At 30.5% G+C, this 12,676-nt stretch overlaps 1 protein-coding gene across 4 annotated transcripts in view; it reads left to right on the plus strand.

Moving 5' to 3' along the window:
• The window catches only part of LOC110286667 (protocadherin-11 X-linked), a 549,700-nt gene that overhangs the window by 8,756 nt on the left and 528,268 nt on the right, over window positions 1–12,676 (plus strand). The gene's annotated exons all lie outside the window — the stretch shown is intronic.

The raw sequence follows: 12,676 nt of genomic DNA on the forward strand, positions 1-12,676 counted from the left end.
CTAAATAATGTCCTTGATATTGAGAACAAGTGAATAAAATATCAACACATTAAAATATACAAATATTCTTTAAAAGTTACCAGAAATGTTCAGTTACTACAGATAGCTAAAATACAGAAATTCCTATAATAATGTATTTATTTTTATCAGTGCATATTTGCCATACACACTTAAATGTACTTTTCTGTGAAGGTCCAAATATAACTTTGGAAAGATTTTGAGTGTTACTTTTCTAAACTTTACCCATTCACTGTGTCAAAGTGTATGATGAGCGTTAGAGAGTATCACTAGAGAGTGCCAGGCAAAAAAGTAGGCAGGCAAACTATTTCAAAGCAAAGTTCTTCTTTTCTTCCATGAATAACCTTGTACAGCTATATTTTCTCTGGAGGAGGTGGAGAAAGTGGGGAGGAAATAGGAAATCAAATAGAGATGAAAGAACAACCAGAGTGTTAGGTGATGGGGCTTAGATTTTAGTCTAGTGAGAAATATGCAATCTTTTAAAAACTGTCGATTCTCTCTTTCTCATTTCAAATACTATATGTTTCGAATACCTTAAGTTTTATATGATTGTAGTTTACTAGGTTAAAGCAAGACAGAAGACTGCATTACATTAAAAGAGAAGTGAAGTAAGTGGCACTACACACACACACACACACACACACACACACACACACACACACACACAAACAAGTATGAAAATGCACTATAATGTAAATGAAGAAAATATCTAATAAAAACTAAAAATAAACAATCAATATAAAATATTTAATCAGGCTGCATCCCCTTTATCTTTACAGGTCAGAAAATAATATGCTCAGTTTAATTCCAATTCCCCCTGACCTCTTGGCATTCAATTAGGCCCAGTTCATAGAACTCTCCTAGCTTGAAAATTTTCATAGCCCATGAACTTAGTGTTAACAGTCACTAGATACAATAGTTATACTATGCACTGTCCATTTAATAAAGGAATGTTAAGCAGAACAATTTATGGTACAAATTACAAATCAATTGAACATTACACACTTTGGAAATCCCTCACAATTATGTTCAAGAGTTAAAAAATAATGGAATATGAGGCTAATGCTCCACAAAATGTATAGCTGGGTAGATGTAACAGCATCCAAGCACTTTAAAATAGAGCCAGTAGACAATTTGTAATCAATCAAGATCACTGCTAATGACTTGTTATTTTAAACTCTGGTTTCTAGGAAGGTGTACTTTATTTCTGTACTTCTCAAATTTTAATGTTCAGACCTATTATCTAGAAATCTTGTTAAGATGCAAATTTTCATTCAGTAGCCACTGGATGAGACCTAAAATTTTGCATTTCTAAAAAACACTGTGGACATGTTAATGCTGCTGAACCTCAGCCCACATGGAGTAAAAAGGAGCTAATTCATTATCATGTAAATATGATAAAGGTGAAATTAACCAAAAGTAGCCAAATTTCAAAAATCAATAAATTTGAGTTATTGTGCAGTGTATTACACATTCAAAAATTAGCAAAATGTATGATTATTTGCATTTTGATATTAAAATGTATCTTAATCTTCGGCCCAAGTAATTTAGCTGATGCTGCCAGCCATCAGAATGACAACCAGTCTCTAGTTCATCATTTGCTTAACTTTTTCACCAGCTTCACATGCATGCATTTATATTGCTTAGAAACTGAAAGCAATTGAACAAACATTATCAACAGTTTGACAGTATTTTAAACATTTTCAAAGCAACCTAAAAGCTGTAATTATTTTCAGCAGAGTATAGTTTCTTGAGAGTGTGCATTTATAAAATATGTTACTGATATTTTTATATTTTGTGTGTTTGTTTGTATGTGTGTGATTTTTTGTGTTTGTGTATGTGTGTGTGTGTGTGTGTGTCTGTCTGTCTATCTGTCTGTCTGTATGCATACACATTGTGACATGTGTAAAACTCATAAAACAGCTTTCAAAAATCCATTCTCTCCTGCTCTTTTAGTCTAAGGTATGAACTCTGGTCATCAGACTTCACAGTAAGTACCTTTATCCACTGAACCATTTTTCTAGCAGTATAGAATATTTTAAATGAACATGTCATTCAGTCATTTGTATTTCAGAGCCACCAACTGAATGCTCATATCTCTAAATTAAATATTTAATTTTTACTTATTATTTTTAAGCATTGTCTGACACTTAGCATGCCAGGGACACCCAAAATGACAGTGAAAGTTTTTTGTTGTTGTTGTTGTTTTGTTTTTGTTTTGTTTTGTTTTGCTATCCAACATAAAAATCCCTAAAAGCTGGTAATAAATGGTTAACTAGACATTTGATAGTTTCATCACAACTAGACTTTTTTTCTCAGAATGGAGTACAATAGTTCTTTAATCTGAGCAAAACCTTAATTCCTAATCAGACAATAGAAGAAATGTCTGTGGTCTGTTTCTTTACATACAGCTTATCTTGCAACAGCACTCATTACACTTAAGTCAGATATAAAAATTTAAATTGTGTTTGGAGGAGGCATAATGTGGTCTGATGGTGTTTATTGAAAAAAACAATATCACTTCAAAGATGATGTTGCTGTCTTAATTGTGGCATCACAAGTCACCATCTTGTTAGTGAGACCATTTGTCTTTTTGGAGCTCAGATACTTTAATAGCAACAGCAGAGCTTGTTTGGTAGCGACTTGAGGATCCCTGTGAACTACAGGGCCAATTGGATTAAAATGTATTTTTGCAAGTGCTAAATGATCTTGGGTGTCTGCCAAAATTGGCTTGGATTTCATTACTCTTAACATTACTTAATAATGCTAAGCACAAACTGTTGCTATGTGTCTGCCAGAGAGCTTATAACAGCATAAATAGCATATTTCTTTTTAAAAATAATGTTCAATTTATAAATTTGAGACTGTAAGAGATTAATAAAAATATGTGATACTACAGAACAATTAAAATGATACTGCAGTAAAAGTCATGAATTATTTCTGAAATACATTAACATGTTGGACTTTTATTGGCCATAGGTAAATGAATCCATGGGACCCAAAGCCATGGAGAAAGGAGTACTACTCTACTTGAAATAGCATCTCTTCATTGTAAGAAACAATTTTTCTGGCAGCTGGCTTTAACTGTATGAATGATTATATTTCAATTAAAATGTGTGTGTGTGTGTGTGTATGTGTTAAACAGCTGTGTTTTGGCAATGCTTACAACTCTGAATCTTAGGAAGTTTCACATTTTTCATTTTATTTGAAACATATTCAAGAATTTCCATTCTGTAGATTTTTACTGACAATAGTTAACTATGTAGGGTGGATAATTTCACCCACTGGGAAATCACAGTGTGTTTTTCCTTGGAGGAACTAGATTATTAGAAGGTATTACAAAAATAACTTTTGTTGATGGAGAAGCAAGCCTTGTTTAGTTTCTTTAACGAATCTCATGAGATAATTAGTACATTTAAAAGTATAAGCAATGACACATAGTCTAACTGCTATTAAATAAAACAAAAAGGCAAACCTATCCCTATTGTAATGTTTCTTTAAAAGTACAGTTCTTCCAGGTAGAGTTGTTATTAATATTTATTTGTGAACATGCTCTTTGCACTTCAAGGACAAAAATATTAGTAGTAAATATTAATCTCCAGCTTCATATTTCCCTGTTTTCTTTTTGCCAAATAAAGTAACAGGTTTCCTAGGTTGTCACATGGCTTCCTCAGGTCACTACATTCTTTTAAGAAAGTATTCCAATTTATGGAGATGATTACTATGTCGTACAGCTTGTATTGTAGGTTTGTTTGTAAAATGTTTAGTGATAAAATTTTTCAAAAATAAAGAAAAGAATAACGATGTGATTTTCTATATATTAGATCATAGAACATATATAATATTTAGATCTAACACATATGTATTAGATCTAATATTTTCTTGCAAAATAAAATCTTATAAATTGTGATGAGATCCTCAGATTTGACTGAATTGCCAGTACTCTGAAGTAATTCATAACTAACAATAACTAACTGGTGGATTTTTATTTTTCCCCTCTCATTAGTAGGTGGCTCTAAAAAGGGAAAATAGAAACTACTTCAGTCAAGTGAATATTCCTATGCATTAATCAATACCTTTGAACCTTCAATTTATTTTATGTACTTATTTATTGGTTTTAGTAAGGTCACCCATGGGAGATTTTTGTGAGCATATATGACATGTGCTCTTTGAAACTAACTTCATTAAAAACCCATAAATACTATTCAAATGTAAGGAACCATGATACTCAATTGAGGTCTATGAATTTCGAGATGAATTCATCACATTTGAAGTGATATAACTAAAGTTGAAAAATTGTCTTGATGATAGTGTGGCATTTCACATTTATTGTACTTCTTGAAATGTTCCCAAGTACAATAGTTAATTTTAGGCACAGATTTGAATAGTGACGCTTGTTAGGTGACATTTGATGGGTGTTTTTGAACAAGTACCTAAAAAAAAAATATTTACCACCACTCTGAACAAAATCTAAACTGTAAAAGATAGTATAATGAATGTATAGTAGTTTTGATATTGAATGGTAGATATATTTTCCAAATGATGTTTTAGTCAGCAATTTAAAAATTTTTGAAATTTCTCATTGCTGCATTGAAGTATATAGTTTGTCAGTGCAAAAGACAGATTTATACTCATCCCAATTGATTTTTTAGCTTTGTTTTTGTTTGGTTGCTTTGCTTTCTTTTCTTTTCTTCTTTTCTTTTTTTCTCTTCTCTTCTCTTCTNTTTCTCTTCTCTTCTCTTCTCTTCTCTTCTCTTCTCTTCTCTTCTCTTCTCTTCTCTTCTCTTCTCTTCTCTTCTCTTCTCTTCTCTTCTCTTCTTTCTTTTCTTTCTTTCTTTTTTTCATATAGGAACTTCCCATATATTACAGAACAGTCTGAAGCTTACACCATAGACTTAAACTTGTGATACACCTTCTAGTGTCTTAAGTGTCTGACTTACAGACTTGTACTGTACCATCCCCATCACTCATCTCAACTTTAATTTTCTGCCTCTGTACATAAGACCCCCAACTATTTTGATGTACAGTTAAAAATATTATCCTTTTAATCTATGGAACTTATGTTTTGCTTATTTACAGAAAATTAAATATTTTCCTTATTCTAAAGGTGTTCGTTCTCTTGCTAAAAATGTCTAACACATTAGGCTTTTAATAGATAAAATGAACAAAGTTGCAAACTTTTGCTCAGCAGGCACACCTTCAAAGGTCACGCTTTTTTAAAAATACAAATTCACAACTTTTGGTTAAATGTAAAATCAAGCACTTGCAGTTATATTTTTTTTCTTTTTGCATTTTCCTCTCTTTTGAGCTTCAGATAAATTTTAATCTCAGAAATATTTGACTTTGAACCACAATTTTTTTCATTCATATGATCTGTGACTACTGACATATTTCATCCTACTTGTTTTTGTTTGATTGACATTTTATTTAACAGCTGCAGACATGTAGCTCATTTTTAAATTGTTGGTTTAAAATGAGCTCAGTTCTGGCTTGTGTCCTGAGTCGTCGAGTAAAGGGTTGGAGCAGGAGAAAATGAAAAGCAAATGTGTAAACTTATCTAAAATGTAAAAGGATTTCATAATCAACATAAAGAATATTAACAAGAATAGTCATTGATTTCTGGAAACTTCTCCTCTCTCCTTCCTCAAATTCCCTTTCCTTTACCTGAGTCGTGTGTGTGTGTGTGTGTGTGTGTGTGTGTGTGTATGTATGTATGTATAGATTTTAAAGAAACTTAAGAAATAATTTGAATGTCATTAATTTGCTATTCACATATTTTTTATTTTTGTATTGAAGTAGTAGAGTGCTTACTAAGCATAGAAAATTTTGATAGTTTTATTTTAATATAAAATTGGCATAACTGTTTTCAAATTTATTAAAGACAATCTACTTATTATGTCATGAAATAGATCAGTGGAGGTAATTTTTTTCAGAAGCTACTGAAGATAATCAGGTAATGTTAAAAATGTTATGTGACTGAAAGAAAGTAGTAATTATTAGTATAATTTTCTTAGACACTTGATATGACAGTTTTCCAAAAAAATTCACAAAATCTAAAAGTTAATTGTTATTTGATTCTATTTTCACTTAACTTTTTTTCCATTTACTAAACTATTTAAACTTCCAAAATTTAATATTACACGTTTACATATTTTACTTGCTTCAAATTAATCAAAAGCTTCCTTTTTAATTTAGATTTTACATCCTTATATATGTACTTCAAGTGAGTAGGTTTCTAATTATCTTCATGCTGAGACTTAATAAAGTATAAAGAGAGAAAATGGCAATGCTATTTATCCATTTAACTTTCTAACCTCAGTTGTAGTCAGAATAAAACTATAAGTATATTTTTGTTAACATAAAATATATAATTTAATTGTATTTTTATGATTCATAAGAACATTGGATTTTTATTTATTTTTTCTCTATAGACACACATTTTTCTAATCAATTGTCAGCTGAAATAGTATATTCAAACTGTAGAATACCATGTCTTGAGGAAAAACAATCACAATGCCACATTTATACTGAATATTCCCTTTTCTTCTGATACCTTAATTTTAGGAGAAGTATTTTACCTGTAAAATTCCCTGTCATCTAAATTTTTAGTTACATTATGAAATGTGAACATACATATTTTAATGATTTGATTAAGACCTAGAATTCTCCATTCATTTTCTATGTTTTGGTAACAAACTACAACAAAACATTATCTTAATACTTAATTATATAAATCTGATTAAGAAATTTAATTTTCTCAATCAGTTTAAGATAATGAAAATCATAACTACCTTGTGATCTTTTCTTCAAAGATTAAAGCATTTTTATTTAATTTGTAATAGGAGCTTGGCCTGCTTGATCTATGAGTACTCAACCATTTCTATTTCTAATGGTTTCACTTGGGAAATTTTAGCTTAAAAATAATAGCTTTCAACTCAAATTCATAAATCCCAATATATTACAGCACTGCACTAAATACAGGAGGGACTAAATGTTTCATAACATTACATACCTAAGTAAGTAATATTTTTGTGATTCATAGTAGGAGAATTAAGCCTATTTATAATTCATGTGCATAGTACCAAATCTAGTGGAATCATTTATTATTTTTAAGGCTTTCTTCAAATAACTAATTTTATTTCATGTGCATTGCTAAGCTGGCATTACAGACAGTTCTTAGCTGCCATGTAGGTGCTGGGGATTGTACTGGGTCCCTCGGAAAGAATAGCCAGTGCTCTTAACCACTAAGCCATCTCTTCATCCCTAAAACAGTTATTTTAACTGTTTTTCTTCCAAATTATTTGGTAGCTTTATTTTTATATGTTAGCCTGATTGTCCAAGTACCAGTTTATATTTGTACTTAAGGCAAGAAAAATGTATCAACTAATAATTTCTAGTTACATCTTTAGAACATATTATCTAGGTAGAAAAAAGTGAGACCTATATACTGATCAATTGTTAGCTAAAAGTTTAATATCTTTGGTTTGCTTCATTTAATTTCTTTACATTTCTTTCATTTATTGAAAATCAATTACTTTCTCATACATCGATAAAAATTTTCACTCCTTCTATTCCTCCCTATTTCTTCTCCTTTCCCTCTCATCCAGATCCATTCCCTTTTTGTCTCTTACTAGAAAAGAACAGGCTTCTAAGAGATAGGTTTGTTCCATCTTAAATAATTAACATTGTTTTGCAATAATTATTTAAAATTAATACTGAACACAGTTGCCTCGGATTGATAAGTACAAACAAGAGAATTCAGCACTGTGAAACTTTGCTCAAGTAGAATCTCATTCTGGAGGCAAGCATTGTAATTTATTTAATATATCAATACTTTAAAACCTTGAAAGCAAAAATCTTCATCACTTTTTAAATTTTGTGATGCATAATGACCTTAAAATTAAGTGTAGGAAAGTATCTAATTTTTTTGTTTTTCTCATAAATATTCAATGTTATTTTGCTACTAATATTTCTCTAATATACTATGTATTAACTTATATTAAAACATAAAGTTAAGAACATTTAAAAAATTATTCCAATTTTGTTATAATTGTGTCATAAGAGATCTCTAATGGATAGATTATCAAAACTTCCTCTTGTGGCTGGGAAAGTTGCTCAGTGGTTAAGAGCATTTGCTGCTCTTACAGAGGACAATTATTTGATAATCAGCATTGACATTGGATGACGCATAGCAACCTGTGACTTTAACTCAGATAATCCACCGACTTCTTATGCCACCCACACCACACATTCAGAACACATACAAACACACCACACACACACACACACACACACACACACACAGGGGGGGGNGGGGAGAATCTAGAAAAAAACAAGTTTAAAGATTTTGATTAGTTTTTTTTTTATTTCTTATGCAATTTTTTAAATTATTTGAAATAATTCTCAAAACAATGGGCATATAAAATTACATATTTAGCAAATATTTCAACACATTTTATAGATATTAGAAAAAACATCATTTGCTAAATAATATAAACATTTTCAGACAATTAAAAATTATTTGTATTACTAGGTTAATAATAATAGCTCATAAATATATGTTACATTGTTAAAAACAATCATTTCTTTTGAACTTTGCTGAGCTTTCAGAGTGTGAAAGATATTTGCTACATCAGATGACTGTTCTGAGTAGGAAGCACATCAACTTTTTAGGTGTGGTGAATGTCATTTGATAATGTTTTCTCGATTCACTGGGGAAATGATCTTTTTGGACTTTCATATGATTTACTATTAATTTTTCAGGAACTACATATAGTTTTCTAGGTGAGATTGGAAATCACATTAGTCAACATTGCATTCTCTAAGAAATTGTAAATATGAACACAAAACATATTAAGAATTCAAAAGTACAAGCTTTCAAAGTTTTATGTTTACATTTATGTTAAACATTGATATATGTTCATTAGACTTTAAATTAGTTGTTATATAGAAATTCACTAAAATCTGATGAGATGTTATATAACAAAGTTTGTTTCTAAGTATTTTTGTATGTACCCTAATAGAGAAATAATATTTACATATTAGACATTAGTATCTATGGAAGAGGCATGTGTGAATAAATATGTTCATATTTTAACTGAGGCAAATGGTATAGCTAACATGTAAAAATTGAGGAATTGCAAGCTAGTTTTAGTACTCATCTATAAAATCAATTACAAATAATGTTTTTTTCCTTCACTTGTATCTCTTTAATGCCTTAGTAGTAAACCTCACACATTATAGATTAGAAGGGTTAATGTGCCTGCTATAGTGGACAATATTGGTAATTTCTTGGGCTTTTAAATGCAACTCTAATTGCCTCATACTCTACATTTGTTTCTTTGTTTTTTTCCTCAGTTGCTTTGGAAATACATACACACACACATATTTATACATGACTTTGATAAACTGAGTATGATAGTATATTGATATTAGATAACACTTTAAAGATATGTAAGATAGAGGATTTATTAAAACAAAAATGACTACATTGTGGCATAGAGTGATAGCTCAGTGGTTATGAGCATGAACTGGTCTTCCAGATAACTCTCTAGTCTCCAACAGCTTTTTCTGGAATCTCTCAACTACCAGCAGTTCCAGCAACAAGGCATCCAATACCTCTAGCCTCCAAGGGCATATAACTACATACAGAAACACACACTGTCACATAATTAAAAAGAAAACAATTTGGGCCAGTCATGTGAAGTTCGGTTGAAAAGTAAGATGACTACAGTTATTAAGGCTATGTGTGAATTACAAAGTAATAAGAATTTAAGTTGCTAGTCTCTCTAAAATGAAATAATAAACATTTTAGGTGACACAAAAAGAAAGCAAATATAAACAAATGAGTATGTAATTTAATGTTTATATTTAACCCCCATTTTTTAAAATCTGCTATGAACACTAATCATTTTCTTCTCATAACTAAGATCTAGTTGATATCATTGGTTAGAGAAAAAGACAAACCCAGATAAAATTGTAGGTTCCAAGTAAATGAAATAACTAATTATCATTTCCCAAGATAGCTGCTGTCTTGTCTCCTGTCTGGATAAAAGGATGGGGTAAATCACATTGAATTATTAAAATGAAATTCAATTAAAAATAAACTTTCATCAGTGAAAGTCAGAACTAAATTTCATATGGAGTTTCACAAATATAATATTTTCTACAAAAATGTATCATAGAATAGACCCTATGAGATAGGAATGCATGCAGAAAATATAATTTTAAACTAAAAATATTTTGATATATAAATCTAAATGTGGACAGATATTGATATATTACATATCATTATATCAATAATTTCTTCAGAAGATGTATTCTTTATATTTTTTAGTTGAATTCATTCTTTTCGACTTAAAATTTGGGTTTAAAGAATGTATTAAAAGTAGAATTAATTAGCCGGGCGTGGTGGCTCATGCCTTTAATCCCAGCACTTGGGAGGCAAAGGCAGGCGGATTTCTGAGTTCGAGACCAGCCTGGTCTACAAAGTGAGTTCCAGGACAGCCAGGACTATACAGAGAAACCCTGTCTTGAAAATTCAAAAAAAAAAAAAAAGTAGAATTAATTAAAACACAGTGCTCCATCTAATGAGTTAAGGAAGTTTAAGAAGCAATGTAAGTAAAGGCATTTAGAGGAGGCAAATGCATGTGCAATCAAAACATGTTACATAAATTTATGATAATAAAGCAGTAAAATTCTAAATGATTTGCAAATACATTGTTACATTAATCACGGGCTTCCAAGAATTGATGATTTCTAGAGAAACCATAACTTGTTGGAATTCAGAAACTGATACTTTGTCTTTCACAGTCTTCTGCAATAAAAAGGGAATGATGCAGAAAATTATACTCATGAAACTGTTCACCCTACATGCATACTTAGAAAAGATGGAGAAACATGTCTATTTAAATAGTTTTTGGCATTTCATGCCCTACCACTGTGGAAGGCAGCCAAATTCAATCTAGGAAAATTTCTTCATATAGATACTAGGCCAAGTTTTCTCCTGGCTTGTCTTTGCCACCTTTATTTTCATCTGTTTTGCTATATATAGCTTAGACTCACATTTTTTATACCTTTTTACTTTACAATTGTCATTACCATTTCTATTTTGACTCTCTGTTTAATAACTCTTGTATAAATATTTTTTCTTTGCTGTGTAAACATCTGACTTCTCACCTACACCAATATCACAACATCAAGAAAGCTCACACATTTAAACAGTTTTCCCATGTTTACTAATGTATACCAGCATGAAAAAAATTCTTACAGACCTAGCTTGTATATTCCTTAGATATTGGAGTAACTTTTTCTTAATTTAAATAATCATTTAGGTAGGAAATTTAATGTTGGCAAGTCTTGAACATATTAACTTGAAACATAAAAATTATTTTTATATTTTAAAAAATCTGTGGTTTTACATGGTTCCACCTACTAATTAAAATTGTTTCTCAGTAGATTTACTGAAAAGGTAGAAAATCCTATTTTCTTATTTGCATATAAATTATGGCAAACTATGAAAGTAGATACTTCTACTTTTTCCACACATAAAGATTTTCAAGGTCATTATATAATATTAGTGCCAGAAATGTCTTCATGAATAATGCATATTCCTGCAAAAAATAAGACATAAAATTGAGACTTCTGATCTAACTTTAACAGAAGTACCCCCAAATGAAACAGTGTTAGTAACTGTCCTTAATGAAAATGACTCAGTTATGATACATTAATTTTAATGAAGATTCTATTAAAATGAATTCATGTATTAAAATGTATCATACTATTTGATCATAAATTTCTGAAAGATAAATGTGTATTTCATTAATATTTTGAGAATTTCAGAAATTGTCAATGCATCTGTAATCACTGTACCAGGAATTTAAATAATTTTGAGTAGAAGACATTGACTATCTTCATTATTTTCTATTACAAATAGATAGCAGGATTATTTATAATGGGTATAATTTGAAGAACAGTAAAAATAAATTAAATGTTTTGAATTAGAGACATCATTGGCAAAAGTAATAAGTTAAAATAATTAGTATAGTTTTTTTCACAGTTTAAGAAATCTTAATATCCCACCAGCAATGCAGGAGTGTTCCTCTTTCTCCACATCCTTGCCAGCATCTGCTGTCACCTGAATTTTTGATCCTAGCCATTCTGACTGGTGTGAGGTGGAATCTCAGAGTTGTTTTGATTTGCATTTCCCTGATCATTTCCCTGATCATTAAGTCTGTTGAATGCAATTTTTTTCAATTGCTTCTCAGCCCTTTCGTATTCCTCAGTTGAGAAATCTTTGTTTACTCTGTTTACTTTGTTTACCACTCTGTAAATCAATCTGGCGGTTCCTGGACATAGTACTACCGCTAGATTCAGCAATACCTCTCCTGGGCATATACCCAGAAGATGTTACAACTGGTAATAAGGACACATGCTCCACTATGTTCATAGCAGCCCTATTATAATAGCAAGAAGCAGGAAAAAACCCAGATATCCCTCAACAGAGGAATGGATACAGAAAATGTGGTACATTTACACAATGGAGTACTACTCAGCTATTAAAAACAATGAATTCATGAAATTCTTGGGCAAATGGATGTATCTGGAGGATATCATCCTAAGTGAGGTAACCCAATCACAAAAGAAGTCACTTGATATG

Source organism: Mus caroli, chromosome X, assembly GCF_900094665.2.
Source record: "Mus caroli chromosome X, CAROLI_EIJ_v1.1, whole genome shotgun sequence".
NCBI lineage: Eukaryota > Metazoa > Chordata > Mammalia > Rodentia > Muridae > Mus > Mus caroli.